This window comes from Stenella coeruleoalba, assembly GCF_951394435.1.
Source record: "Stenella coeruleoalba genome assembly, chromosome: 20".
NCBI classification, from domain to species: domain Eukaryota; kingdom Metazoa; phylum Chordata; class Mammalia; order Artiodactyla; family Delphinidae; genus Stenella; species Stenella coeruleoalba.
Window position 1 is genome coordinate 22,454,134 of NC_137166.1, and position 15,496 is coordinate 22,469,629.

At 37.2% G+C, this 15,496-nt stretch overlaps 1 protein-coding gene across 8 annotated transcripts in view; it reads left to right on the forward strand.

Moving 5' to 3' along the window:
- The window catches only part of LOC307178519 (uncharacterized protein), a 232,527-nt gene that overhangs the window by 14,430 nt on the left and 202,601 nt on the right, over positions 1 to 15,496 (forward strand). The gene's annotated exons all lie outside the window — the stretch shown is intronic.

The window sequence follows — 15,496 nt, forward strand, 5'->3', positions numbered from 1 at the left end:
TTATTTTGTGAAATCTTGGTATGTAGTTAACTGAAATATTTTAACAGCTTTATTGGTATATAATTCATACATCATAAAGTTAACTCAAAGTGTACAATTCAGTCATTTTTAATAAATTTACAGTATTGTTCAATAATCACAATAATTTTAGAATATATTTATCACCCTAAGAAGATACTTTTTGCCCATTAGCAGTCATTTCCCATCCCCTCTCACCCCACCTCCCCATCCCCCAGTCCTAAGCAACCACTAATTTTTCTTTGTTTATAAATTTTCCTATTTTGGACATTTAACAGAGCAGAGTTAAAAAAAAAAAAAAAACTTATTGCAGCATAATCCTAATTATGATGTAGCCAATCTATCCTTATAGATAAGCATCTACATATATATCTCCATGTTGAAGGAAGTACACCTAAATATTAAAGTTGATTGTCTTCAGTTTTTTTAATGTAACATCATTTTCCAACTTTCTGCACTGATATGTTAGTTCTCTATCAAAAGTGTTTTTTTTTTTAATTTTAAAAGTTTTTACAACATTTAGGTCATATCAATTATGCTATGAAATGACTGTAAAGGGTATATATGATTTCTATTTTTATGAAATAAAGAAGTACTAGAGTTTCTACTTAATGATGAACATTTCCTTTTCAAGTTTAGCAGCCTTGCTTTTTAGTCTGTATTTTTCCAATCCTTTATTATAAATTTTATTTCAGCTTATATATGATACATTTGTAAGAAGCTTTAAAATCCTTTCTGGAATGAGGCCCAATACAAACATATAAGTAAATAATATAAAAGATTGATGAATTTAATACAGGTATGTTAGCTAGAGATAGATGGAAGAAGAAAATAATTAGATATTGAAACCTGTAGTTAAATACATCAGCTTTGCCTTTTCAGATTTGCTAACTAGGAGAAATGTTGACTGATTTGGATTCTCTACTTTATTTTCTTGTTCCCTTGAGGAGTTCCTTAGATGTAAGGAAATGTGTCAAATTTGGGAACTAGACGAACTATATCAGAATTATGCATGGTGTTTATTAAAAATGTGAGACTTAGCATCAAAAGCTATAGGGGCAATGTCATGGATTTTAACTACTCCCCCAGGTGCTTCTAATGTAAACAGAAATTCAGAACCTCAGAATGAAAGCTGAGGCGAGGGCTTTCCTGGTGGCACAGTGGTTAAGAATCTGGCTGCCAGTACAGGGGACACAGGTAAGAGCCCTGGTCCGGGAAGATCTCACATGCCGCAGAGCAACTAAGCCCATGCGCCACAACTGCTGAGCCTGCACTCTAGAGCCTGTGAGCCACAACTACTGAGCCCACGTGCCACAACTACTGAAGCCCACGTGCCTAGAGCCCGAGCTCCGCAACAAGAGAAGCCACCGCAATGAGAAGCCCGCGCACTGCAACGAAGAGTAGCCCCGGTCGTTGCAACTAGAGAAAGCCCACGCGCAGCAACAAAGACCCAGTGCAGCCAAAAATAAATTAAATAAATAAACAAAAGCTGCGATGAGAGACTGGAAGTGTTATATACTGATAGACATAGGCTCCTTGTCGACCACCTTCCCCACGGGACCCTCGTTTTCTGGAAAAGGGATTGCTATTCCAGAATATTAAAAAAAAAAAAAAAAAAAAAAAAAAAAAACTAGAATATTAAAAACCAAAAAAAAAAAAAACAACAACAACTAGAACTCAACAGCAAGAAAACAAATCCAATTTAAAAATGGGCAAAAGGGGCTTCCCTGGTGGTGCAGTGGTTGAGAATCTGCCTGTCAATGCAGGGGACACGGGTTCGAGCCCTGGTCTGGGAGGATCCCACATGCCGCGGAGCAACTAGGCCCGTGAGCCACAGCTACTGAGCGTGTGTGTCTGGAGCCTGTGCTCCGCAACTGGGGGGCCACGACAGTGAGAGGCCCAAGCACCGCGATGAAGAGTGGCCCCCGCTTGCCGCAACTGGAGAAAGCCCTCGCACAGAAACGAAGACCCAACACAGCCAAAAATAAATAAATAAATTTAAAAATGGGCAAAGGACTCCAACAGACATTTCTCCAAAGTAGATATATGAATAACCAATAAGCACATGAAAATATGCTGAATATCACTAATAATTATGGAAATGAAGATAAAAATCACCATGAAACCATTTCATATTTCTTAGGATGACTATTATCAAAAAATAAAACAAAACACAGAAAATAAGTGGAGGTGAGGATGTACAGAATCCAGAACCCTCCAACACACCCGGTGGATATGTAATGGTACAATTGCTTTGGAAAACTGTCTGGTAGTTCCTCAGAAAGTGAAGCACAGAGTTATTTGACCCAGAAATTCTACTTCCAGATGTATACCAAACAGAAACAAAAATGAATATGCACACAAAACTTGTACACAGACATTCATGGCAGCATTATTCATAATAGCAAAGGTGGATACAACCAAAATGTACACCAACTGATGAATGGATAAATAGTATATGACATATCTATACAATGGAATATTATTCAACCATAAACTGGAGTGAAGTACTTATGTATTTTACAAAATGGATGAACCTTGAAAACATTATGCTAAGTGAAAAACAATCACACAAGACCCCATATACATGATTTTATTTATATGACATGCTCAGAATAAGCAAACCTATACATAAAGTAGTTTAGGTGTTGCCTAGACCTGGGCGGGGAAGGGAGATTAGGGAGTGACAGCTAAAAACTATACTATCTTTTTTGGGGTGATTAAAATTACATTTCAATGTAATGCTAGGCAATTGGGAAGATGAATCTATTTAAGGACAAGTTTAGAATAAACACCTCCAGTATTTATCACTGTTGTGTCACAGTGAGTGATAAAATAGGTCAACCACTGAGGGACACCTGGTTTTGTTAAGGTCTTATTTCACTGAGGGAAATACTACTCCACAGCCCTTTATCTCCCTCTGTTAGTTGGCCTAGGATTGTGTGTTAATTCTGATTTTGGATGATTAACCAAAAAACATGCATTTGGCCTCAAATGTCCTTCAAGAAGAAGGAATTGTAGGTAGAGTCTAAAGCAAACAAACAAACAAACAAACAAAAACCAGTCTTACGGCAAAGCCAAAGGGAGATCTCCTAAATGCTCGTTCCTTGGACTTATTAATAGGAATTTTCAAGGTTTCTTCTTCCTAAGTTTCAACCAGCCTCTGGGATATAGTCCTCACTCTGCAAGACAATGTTACATTTCTGATTTCTGAGTTGGCAACGTTTACTGTTATGTTGAGCAGTTTCATTGGTGTGTTGTACAGTACGATAAGCCAATAAGACACTCTCTAGGTTTAAGGTGTCACAGTCAAATATATTTTGAAATCATATGTCTGGGTAATCTTAACATAGATTCCTATATTAAAATTTCTGCAAATCTGTGAAATTCAGTTTAACTCTGAGTCATGGTCTCCCAAATTGAATTGACTAGGGAATATGCTACTACCTCTTTTTTATTTTTACTAATTAACATGTGAAGGAATTAGTATTCTACAAAACACACGTTAGGAAATGCTGTTTTAGTGCCTATGTTATATAGTTTCTTATGTAGGCAGATTGAAAATAAACCTATTGACAGATGCCTTAACTGTAAATGGGCACGACCAAATATGAGCTTATGAAGTCAAATATTCTGTTTCAGTGTTCACATGGGCCTACTGCATCAATCTGAAAAAGATTGTGATGTGCTACAGTATTCTAGATGGCAGTCTGTGTGGTGGCATTCCTAACCTCCTGTTGGCGCTATGTGTAAAGGCATGGTATCAGCTATGCAGGTAGTCTCTGCTTGCCTCAAGTTGTCTCGGGCAGATTGCACAAATTCCCTACACTTTCCCTGAAAAATGTTGATGGAAATTTCCAAGTAAGGCATTATTGACCTATGCATGTTTATATTTATTTTGTGGCTGGCAAGAATATTTAGCTAACCTGTTTATTCTGCATTAATAATCTCACTCCAGATAACAAAGAAAAGGACATAAGTAAAATATTAAATAGGCCATATTCACGGGGTTTTAAGTCCAGTTAGAGACGAACATTTCCATACCACCTAAATAAGGAGAGTTACATGGGAAAATATTCCTGTAATGTGTTGCTTCTAGGTTGCCAGTAATATTCTGTTAAAATGGCTACAACCATCTGGCTATTACAGGATGTTGGAGATAAAGTTGCCATTAAATTTAACCATATGTTGTCCAAACAGAATTTTCAGTCTTCTGTAGATAATTCATCTGCATTTTCATTCATATGTCCATTTATTTACTTAACCAATAATCATCAATGTACTAGCTGCAAGTCACTGATCTTAGCTATGAAAAGAAGGGTGCTAAGTAGGGATTATATTATTTTTGACATCAAGAATATATGTTCTTAAGAGAAAAAGATGTATATGCAAATTATAAAATTAAGAATGTCATAGAAGTCATAAGTGGGGGAAATAGAATAAATATTTACTAAATGCCTCCTATGTATGGGCGTTATGTTATGCTCTTTATATTTAAAGGAAGGTATATTGATTTGCTAGGACTTCCATAAAAATATACCACAGACTGGGTGGCTTAAACAATAGAATTTTATTTAGTCATAGTTCTGGAGGTTAAAAGTTCAAGATTAAGGAGTTGGCAGGTGTGGTTTCACCCGAGGCCTCTCTCTTTGGCTTGCAGACGGCTGCCTTCTCCCTGTGTCCTCACATGATTGCACCTTGATTTGTGTACGTCTGCATCCTAATTAACTCTTCTAGTAAGAAAACCCGTTATATTGGAATAGGCCCATCCTAATGACCTCATTTTAACTTAATCACCTCTTTAAAGATTTTTATCTCCAAATGTGGTTATGTTCTGAGGTAATGGGGATTTAGGACTTCAACACGTGAATTTAGGGGGGAAACACAATTTGGCCCATAACATATAGTTTTCTTTCTCAATTCAGATATGAAAACTCTACCACTGGAGACCCATGTGTCTTCTGCGTCAAAACTCTTCATATCACTAATAATAGAAGCATTTTCAATAAGTTGCCATGTTTTATGTTGAGAATTTTGCTTTTACTAATTCATTTGGTGCTCCCAACAGTGCTACGAGATAGGCAGTGATAACTGCACCATTTTAGAAATGAGAAAAAATGAGGCTTAGAAAGATTAAGCTACCGACTCAATGTCACATAATCAGTAGGAGTCAGAGCCTTCTTCTAAATCATTTTTTGCTCTAAACTTATCCCTTCTTTTCTGGAACTTGCTAGTTTCAAATTTTCTGACTCGAGAAAAAATACATCAGTGTGTGTTATAATATTGGATTTTGTAAATATGACCCAATGTGGGTAACATCAGTATGTTTGGGAGTTTGGAAGAAAAAGAATATTACCTTCTTGAATACATTGGCATCCAAGCAGAGGCCCAGAATTAAACCAGGAGAAACAGCGGAAAAGAACATAAGTATGTAAACAGACTGTCTTCTGAACTTGAAAAACAATACACCTACACTTAAAATATGCCATGATCTTTTTTCATTGCAAATGTTTTTAAGGAGTCTACATATTATAGTAATTCTACTTTCATTTGATTAACTTTTCATTAATAATGAAAACTCCTTACATCCTTAGACAAACCCAAAATATCTCTCTGGATGCAAATTCAGCGTGCTGTGATTTGGAGACAAAAGGAAGAAGAAAGAGACTATCTATCTAATGGGCAAAGATGTAAATGATCAGTGTAAATCAAAGGACAAAAATAAGCACCTGATTTTGAACACTGTCAGGTTGAATAAACAATTAGAGAGTTCATCTGACTGAGATGGTAGAAATGTGTGACTGGGGAAGAGGTGGAGAGGGATCCTTTAAAGATGAGAAATGAAAATGTCACCAAAATTTTGAGAAAATACTACTTCCCAGGAGCAGATTAATGAAGCAGAAGCAAAGCTCCAACTGTCAGCAGCTGAATTATTAAAGGAGGAAAAGCAGAATCTGTGGACAGGTGCAGGCTTGTCCAGAAATTGAAAAATCTTAAAGCAAACTCCAAGTGAATCACAAGAAGCTTCATTTAACTTTTATCTGAACACTTTAATGGTGCATTTGCTTTAGATTTTTTTCATACATCTATACTCATTCTCTTCCAAAGAGGGATAGTCACAAATCTGTGTCAAGAATTGCAGATGGGAAAATGGAAAAAGTAAGCAGACTTGAACAATGTGTCCAACTATGGGCAGAAAATCAGGGCCACTCACAGAGGCTTTATTTATTTTTCTTTAATACTGATATGTAGGTAGAATCTACAATATCATTAGTCATCTGGATGCAGGAATTCAGAAATTGTGCCTATAATGGATAGCAATCAATTGCCCTACTTCAAGGATCTAAACCAAATTTAAGGTATAAACACATTGATTTTTGCACTTGAGCAATTCATAAACTTTTCAATGAGCCTTTTCAATCTAGGAATAATACAGATTTAGATAGGAATGCACATGCATGTTTTGTGTATGTAAGTATGTATATTAAATAATTTGTAAGGTGTTAATGCAGTAACTGACTATGCTGTAATCTCATTTGTTATTTATAACAATACATTTAAGCATATAATAGAATACAAGTGTATATGCATATGTGTTCATACTTTATACTATTTTGCTTATACATTAAAGAAGAGATTCATAATTACTATGGTGGATGCTGTGATGCACTACACAGTCCCACTTTAGGAATGAAAGGCTTTTTCATCCGCCTGATGGGAGTGATGCCAAGATAACCCTCGGCCCTCAGTTGTCAATCCTCCTTGAGGACTGTCTCAGCTGAAGAAAACAACAGCATCCAGAGTTGTTTCTGGATGCCTCTTTTCTTTTTTTTTTTTTTTGGATGGGCCAAATGTGTTCTCTGGTAGTTTTAATTTGCTACTTCTTAATTACAACCGAGCATGTTTTTACATGTTTTTGGCCATTTGGGTTTTTTTCACAAACTGACTGATAATCTTAGCCCATTTATCTTTTTTTTTTTTTTTTAACATCTTTATTGGGGTATAATTTCTTTACAATGGTGTGTTAGTTTCTGCTTTATAACAAAGTGTATCAGTTATACATATACATATGTTCCCATATCTCTTCCCTCTTGCATCTCCCTCCCTCCCACCCTCCCTATCCCCTCCACGCGGTCACAAAGCACCGAGCTGATATCCCTGTGCCATGCGTCTGCTTCCCACTAGCTATCTACCTTACGTTTCTTAGTGTATATATGTCCATGCCTCTCTCTCGCCCTGTCACAGCTCACCCTTCCCCCTCCCCATATCCTCAAGTCTGTTCTCCAGTAGGTCTGTGTCTTTATTCCTGTCTTAGCCCTAGGTTCTTCATGACATTTTTTTTTCTTAAATTCCATATATATGTGTTAGCATATGGTATTTGTCTTTTTCTTTCTGACTTACTTCACTCTGTATGACAGACTCTAGGTCTATCCACCTCATTACAAATAGCTCAATTTCGTTTCTTTTTATGGCTGAGTAATATTCCATTGTTTATATGTGCCACATCTTGTTTATCCATTCATCTGATGATGGGCACTTAGGTTGTTTCCATCTCCAGGCTATTGTAAATAGAGCTGCAATGAACATTTTGGTACATGACTCTTTTTGAATTTTGGTTTTCTCAGGGTATATGCCCAGTAGTGGGATTGCTGGCTCAGATGATAGTTCTATTTGTAGTTTTTTAAAGAACCTCCATACTGTTCTCCATAGTGGCTGAACCAATTCACATTCCCACCAGCAGTGCAAGAGTTTTCCCTTTTCTCCACACCCTCTCCAGCATTTATTGTTTCTAGATTTTTTGATGATGGCCATTCTGACTGGTGTGAGATGATATCTCATTGTAGTTTTGATTTGCATTTCTCTAATGATTAATGATGTTGAGCATTCTTTCATGTGTTTGTTGGCAGTCTGTATATCTTCTTTGGAGAAATGTCTATTTAGGTCTTCTGCCCATTTTTGGATTGGGTTGTTTGTTTTTTTGATATTGAGCTGCATGAGCTGCTTGTAAATTTTGGAGATTAATCCTTTGTCACTTGCTTCATTTGCAAATATTTTCTCCCATTCTGAGGGTTGTCTTCTGGTCTTGTTTATGGTTTCCTTTGCTGTGCAAAAGCTTTCAAGTTTCATTAGGTCCCATATGTTTATTTTTGTTTTTATTTCCATTTCTCTAGGAGGTGGGTCAAAAAGGATCTTGCTGAGTTTTATGTCATAGAGTGTCCTTCCTATGTTTTCCTCTAAGAGTTTGATAGTTTCTGGCCTTACATTTAGGTCTTTAATCCATTTTGAGCTTATTTTTGTGTATGGTGTTAGGGAGTGATCTAATCTCATACTTTTACATGTAGCTGTCCAGTTTTCCCAGCACCACTTATTGAAGAGGCTGTCCTTTCTCCACTGTACATTCCTGCCACCTTTATCAAAGATAAGTTGTCCATATGTGCGTGGGTTTATCTCTGGGCTTTCTATCCTGTTCTATTGATCTATCTTTCTGTTTTTGTGCCAGTACCATACTGTCTTGATTACTGTAGCTTTGTAGTATAGTCTGAAGTCAGGGAGCCTGATTCCTCCAACTCTGTTTTTCGTTCTCAAGATTGCTTTGGCTATTCAGGGTCTTTTGTGTTTCCATACAAATTGTGAATTTTTTTGTTCTAGTTCTGTGAAAAATGCCAGTGGTAGTTTGATAGGGATTGCATTGAATCTATAGATTGCTTTGGGTAGTAGAGTCATTTTCACAATGTTGATTCTTCCAACTGGATGCCTCTTTTCTTTGGCACCCTTCATGTGGCTATAGATCACCACAAAGATAAAGACTCAGCCCCCAAATTTGAATATACACCCAGCTCTCCATCAGACTGACACCTTCCTTTCTCAGACATCAATCTAAGAATACCCCCCTCTGAAAAACCTGCACTGTTATTGCATCTTAGAATCTGCGTTCCAAGGGAAAAAACCTGAAAGAAATGCTCAGAAGGAAAGGTTGATTGAAATGGAGAGAGATAGACTATTAACAACAACAACAGAAACAAATACAAAATAAAATAAAATATGGGCTTCCCTGGTGGCGCAGTGGTTGAGGGTCCGCCTGCCGATGCAGGGGACACGGGTTCATGCCCCGGTCCGGGAAGATCCCTCATGCCGCGGAGCGGCTGGGCCCGTGAGCCATGGCCGCTGGGCCTGCGCGTCCGGAGCCTGTGCTCCGCAACAAGAGAGGCCACAACAGTGAGAGGCCCGCGTACTGCAAAAAATTAAAATAAAATATGATCATTGCTTTTTGGGGGGTGATAAATGAAAGAGGAAAAGGCAATGATAAAACATAGTGACGGTATCTTCCCTGATGGAAGGATGGTATTGACTGTACATAGAGCACAGTCAATTGTGCTAGCCCTAGAGGCCACTTAGGCTAAAATGTTGGCTCTGCCTCTATTTAGCTTGTGTGTGAGTGTGGGCAAGAAACTTCAACCTTCTAATACTTATAGGGAATCAAATTATAGAGTACATGCCTGGCACAAAGCATTGTGTCTGGTACATAGCAAACGCTAAATAAATATGTGAACAAATAACTTGTAAAAGCTTGTAATTGTTAGCAGCTAAATTACCCACAGAGCTGACAGACATATTTCAAATAAACTCTTTTTCCATTCTGCTTTATAATAGCAGTATTACCATATTTACAAAACAAAGAATACACAGGGTGATTATTTGTTAACAAAATAATAATCCCCCTTCCAAAGGATTTGTCATAGAAGCCTTTTAAGGATGAGGGTGTTTTCATTTGCCAACCTAGATGCCCTCTCGACTCTTCTCTACTCTGTACTGTCCCAGGAAACTGGTCTATACGGGTATCTGCTTTCCTCTCTGCCTGCCATATATGTTTGGCCAATGGGAGACACAGCAGTGAGGTCAGAGGATGGGAGGAGATTCAACCAGGCTACCAGGTCCCCCTATCCACCCAGCTCTCTTCTCCCTGTTCCAGTAATCACTATTTTCTCTTGTTTCCTCAGCCCTGATATTTTTCACATCTTTAGGCTGCTGTTAAATCTAGGGCATTTCACTATCCCTTGATTAACTTCCTATACTCTGACCACATCTTGGTAAATAGTGACTTTACTGGACTTCCTGCAAATTACCCAGCTCGAATGTGAATGCTCCATCCTCCTCCTCCTCCTGCTGGAAACTTGACTAACCTAAGTGAGTCTCCTAGAGATTAAAATATGCATTTTTATTTGAAAAAATGTATTTTCATTCATATTCTTTTCAGAATCACTTTTTTTCATCATATGGAACATTAAAGCAAATGATCTGAGCTGCATTCAACATGAAATCTCTGTAATTTTACTCATAAAGTAAACTTTTTTTTTTCTAAGATTTATTTATTATTTATTTATTTTTGGCTGCCTCGGGTCTTAGTTGCGGCATGCAGGATCTTTCATTGCAGCACGCAGGCTGCAGGGTGCCTGGGCTCTGTAGTTTGCTGCATGCAGCCTCGCCGCGTCCCCTGCATTGTAAGGTGGATTCTTTACCACTGGACCACCAGGGAAGTCCCCAAGTAAACTTGTATACTCAGTTCTATTGAAGTGTCTCAAATGAGCAAATGGATTAATAAACCTTATTTTAAAATTGAAAGACTTCAGCCAAAAGATTCACCTTCAGTGACAAATGCCATTTCTTTACATTTTTTTTCATACTGATTATCTCTAAGAGACAAAAATAGATTTCCTTGGTTTCAGCCAACTTAAAAAAATAAATGTTAAGAAAAAGAAATTAAAGCACAAAAAGAAAACAAAAAGTTCTGTATTCTCAAATATGTTCACTACCATTAGCTTAATACTGAAAATTGCCTACAAATCAAAACTATTTAAAAATCATAATATAAAGCATGATACATCCAAACTTTGGAATATCATGTAGGCATCAAAAGTGGTTTTATGAAAAAGAATAGTAGTACTTCAGTGGAAGATTATGTCTTCATGTTAGGTGAGAAAAAAATCAGGATATTCATTTTAAAATGTGAAAATTTCTAACAGAAAGTACATAACAACTATTGATATGATTTCATCCAAGTTGTAGAGCATAGGTAGTGTTATCTGCTACTTTAAATTTTTTGAAGTCACAAATTGTCAGTGATAAGAATAGAATTCATTGTCAGAAAAACACTCATGGTTTTTAAATTGCTACATGAAAAGAAATTAGTGAAAAAACAGATTATTTATTCATGTATTTTAATATATTCAAGGGAATTAGTTTGCTTTAGTAATATATCTAAACTAGTCTGGTTCTGGGATTTTAAAGAACGAAGTGAACAGCTCCAAAATTACTATATATACATATATATATATTTTAGTAAAGATCTTATTTTAGACATAGAACCTTGGCTAAGAAGAATATAACAGGTCTCATCCTAATTCCCTGTAAATTATACTTAATTAATGCACTGATCTTAGTATTATCTCTTAGAACTGAATCATTTTCATAAAAAACCACATCAGTTCAATATAAATTTTCAAAGACATGGAAGTACTAATATAACAATGCAGGATATTTCAGAACAAAATCACCTTAATTCCTTGGGATTTAACTCGTAGGTAGTATTTCTTTGTTCCTGTGACATATTTTTATTTCAATATTGCCAGAAAAAATCATAGGAACTTGGCTTGATGTTAATGCTAGTCTAGGAATAAAAAGAAAAAATACTTTTAAAATATTTTTTGGAGGGAGCAGATATTATTCAGTTTGTACAAAACCCCAAATTTTATCGCAAGACAAGTTATATCAGCAAATGATAAAACACAAAAGAACTCCTGTGATAATAATGCATCAGGATGGTATATCCCAATTTAGAAATCTTGATATTTCTAGTCTCCCTGGTCTAGTTCTTCCAACTTTCCTTTATTTCAGGAAGACCTGATATTCCATGCAGTATTAGCTTTCATCTCACACCTCCACCATATGTATTCTTTGTCATGAATGCACAACCATCCTTGAAGTGGAGGTAATAAAGTTTACTTGATATTCTTCTCTTTTGTTAATTTAGGTGATTTCTACTGTCCATAATTATAAATAGCATCATAATAAATAGTGACCCATGCTGATATTTTTATAATGTAACCCTAAATCAACCAGTTGTAAAAATGCAAATTAATCACAGAAAAACATTGACATGTTCAATTCAATACTATCAAATCAATTGGACCTAGCCTTCCTTTAGTTTCGTTTTTCTTGAATTCTGTACTCAAAATATTTTCAACATCTTGAAATCCCAACCCCTTCCTTCCAAATACCTACATATTTCTCTTGTTTCCCACCTACTCTTTCTTGTGCCTAAATTGCCCTTAACTTTATTGTCCAGCTACTAAAAATTCTTCTCATTGTCTCAGAAACTCAATATTGCCTTTTGTTTGAAGCCTTTCCTAAGTACCCCACTTAGGATTAAACTCTTTTCTTTCTTCCACAGAATTTTACATACTTATACATTAGCATTTACCATATCCCATTGTTGTTACATGTCTGTGAGAACCAGTTAAAATCAGGCCTAGTAGGCTTCCCTGGTGGCGCAGTGGTTGGGTGTCCGCCTGCCAATGCAGGGGACGCGGGTTCGTGCCCCGGTCTGGGAGGATCCCACATGCCGCGGAGCAGCTGGGCCTGTGAGCCGTGGCCGCTGAGCCTGCACGTCCGGAACCTGTGCTCCGCAACAGGCGAGGCCACAACAGTGAGAGGCCCGGGTACCGCAAAAAAAAAAAAAAAAATCAGGCCTAGTCACTACAAGCTTGGCTGGGAGTGACCTGGACTTTGGTGTTCCTCGGCTCACAGTAGAGTTTCCTTGGCAACTCTAGAGTTAAGATAAATGTATTTTTATTTCCATTACTCTAGGAGGTGGGTCAAGAAAAGACCTTGCTGTGGTTTATGTCAGAGTGATTTTCCTATGTTTTCCTCTAAGAGTTTTAAACAAATGGGACCTAATTAAACTTCAAAGCTTTTGCACAGCAAAGGAAACCTTAAACAAGATGAAAAGACAACCCTCAGAATGGGAGAAAATATTTGCAAATGAAACAACAGACAAAGGATTAATCTCCAAAATATACAAACAGCTCACGGAGCTCAATATCAGAAAAACAAACAATTCAATTAAAAAATGGATGGGAGACCTAAATAGACATTTCATTGAAGAAGACATACAGATGGCCAAGAGGAACATGAAAATATGTTCAACATCACTAATCATTAGAGAAATGCAAATCAAAACTAGAATGAGATATCACCTCACACCAGTCAGAATGGTGATTATCAAAAAATCTATAAACAATAAATGCTGGAAAGGATGTGGTGAAAAAGGAACCCTCCTGCACCGTTGGTGGGAATGTAAATTGATACAACCACTATGGAGAACAGTATGTAGGTTCCTTAAAAAAACTAAAAATAGACTACCATATGACCCAGCAATCCCACTACTGGGCATATACCCTGAGAAAACCATAATTCAAAAAGAGTCATGTACCACAATGTTCATTGTAGCTCTATTTACAATAGCCAGGACATGGAAGCAACCTAAGTGTCCATCAACAGATGAATGGATAAAGAAGATGTGGCACATATATACAGTGGAATATTACTCAGCCATAAAAAGAAACGAAATTGAGTTATTTGTAGTATGGCAAATACTAGAGTGTGTCTGTATGTATGACAGACCTAGAGTCTGTCATACAGAGTGAAGTAAGTCAGAAAGAAAAAAAACAAATACCGTATGCTAACACATATATATGGAATCTAAAAAAAAAAAAGGTTCTAAAGAAACTAGGGGCAGGACAGGAACAAAGACACAGACGTAGAGAATGGACTTGAGGACACGGGGAGGGGGAAGGGTAAGCTGTGACGAAGTGAGAGAGTGGCATGGACATATGTACATTACCAAATGTAGAATAGATAGCTAGTGGGAAGCAGCCGCACAGCACAGGGAGATTAGCGCGGTGCTTTGTGACCACCTAGAGTGGTGGGATAGGGAGGGTAGGAGGGAGACGCAAGAAGGAAAAGATATTGGGATATATGTATATGTATAGCTGATTCACTTTGTTATAAAGCAGAAACTAACACACCATTGTAAAGCAATTATACTCTGATAACGATGTTAATAAACAATCCCATGGGATACTGAAAAGATAGGTAGTTTATTATTTTTCATGAAGGTTAAGGCATATTTCGCTGGGGAAAAAAAACAACAACCCAGTCCTAAAAGGAGCAGAATCATAGTCCCAGAGATCACATACAAATGATGCTATAATAAAACCAGACCCATTTCATGTCAAGATTTTTTTTTAAAGTTCTTGATTTAAGATAAGTAGAATTTAGAGTGAAATCAGTAGGAGTACACAAGGAAAGCTATCATGATCCTTGGAACTCCTCTAAATTCAAAACAGAAATAAAATGAGAAAATGGAATTGAAAAATGAGAAAATGGATCAAAACTTTAGAAGCATTAGGCAGTACTTGATCCTTCAGTCAGAGAAGTGTCTAAGTGAGATGACAGAAATCTCTGTTAACAATGGTCTCTAATGTTGGAGTGTCTGTAATTATCCAATTTCTAGCCTTTGAGTCTTATTTATGTTGTGTCTCTTTATAGAAGGAGAATGTGAATCATTCTTAGGATAGTGCCAAAGACCCCAGGAAGTTTTATTTCTCTTTTTTTTTTTTTTTTTTTTTCCCGGTACGCGGGCCTCTCACTGCCGCGGCCTCTCCCATTGCGGAGCACAGGCTCCGGACGCGCAGGCTCAGCGTCCATGGCTCACGGGCCCAGCCGCTCCGCGGCATGTGGGATATTCCCGGACCGGGACACGAACCCGCGTCCCCTGCATCGGCAGGCGGACTCTCAACCACTGTGCCACCAGGGAAGCCCTCTCATTTTTTGTAATAACCACATTTTGAGAAAAGTATTCTTCCAATTGTCTGTCTGAGGCATCAATCTGTGGGGATTCTAATTGAATCCAGCATCTTTCTGGTTTATAATATCATAGGACATAGATAACCCAATCTAACTTGAGCAGGTCTACTCATCATTTCAGCTTCAGAGAATTCATACAAAAGGGCCAGCACATTAAAAGAAGTATGTTTATCTTTCTCTCTTTTTATTACTGACTACCATCATTTCCTTAAGAGAAGAAGAACATCAATACCATAGCACACATATTTATGTAGCAAATATTTATCATGAATCTTCTAGGTTGGTGGTTCCCACATTTCCACCCATATAAGATTAACTTCGGAACTTTGATAAAATGTGTAGGTATAACCTCTAATATTCTAAGTCAGGTTTGTATGGACTATGGTCCTACATTTTATTGAAAGAAAAACCTGGTGACTCTGATACTGGTGACCCATAGACTGCACTTAGAAAAACACTGTTAAACGTTAGACATTATTTAGCCATTGTAAAAATAAGATGTGTTATGCATATATATTCTGTTCTCAAGGAGCACACCAGGGAAGGAAGGAGA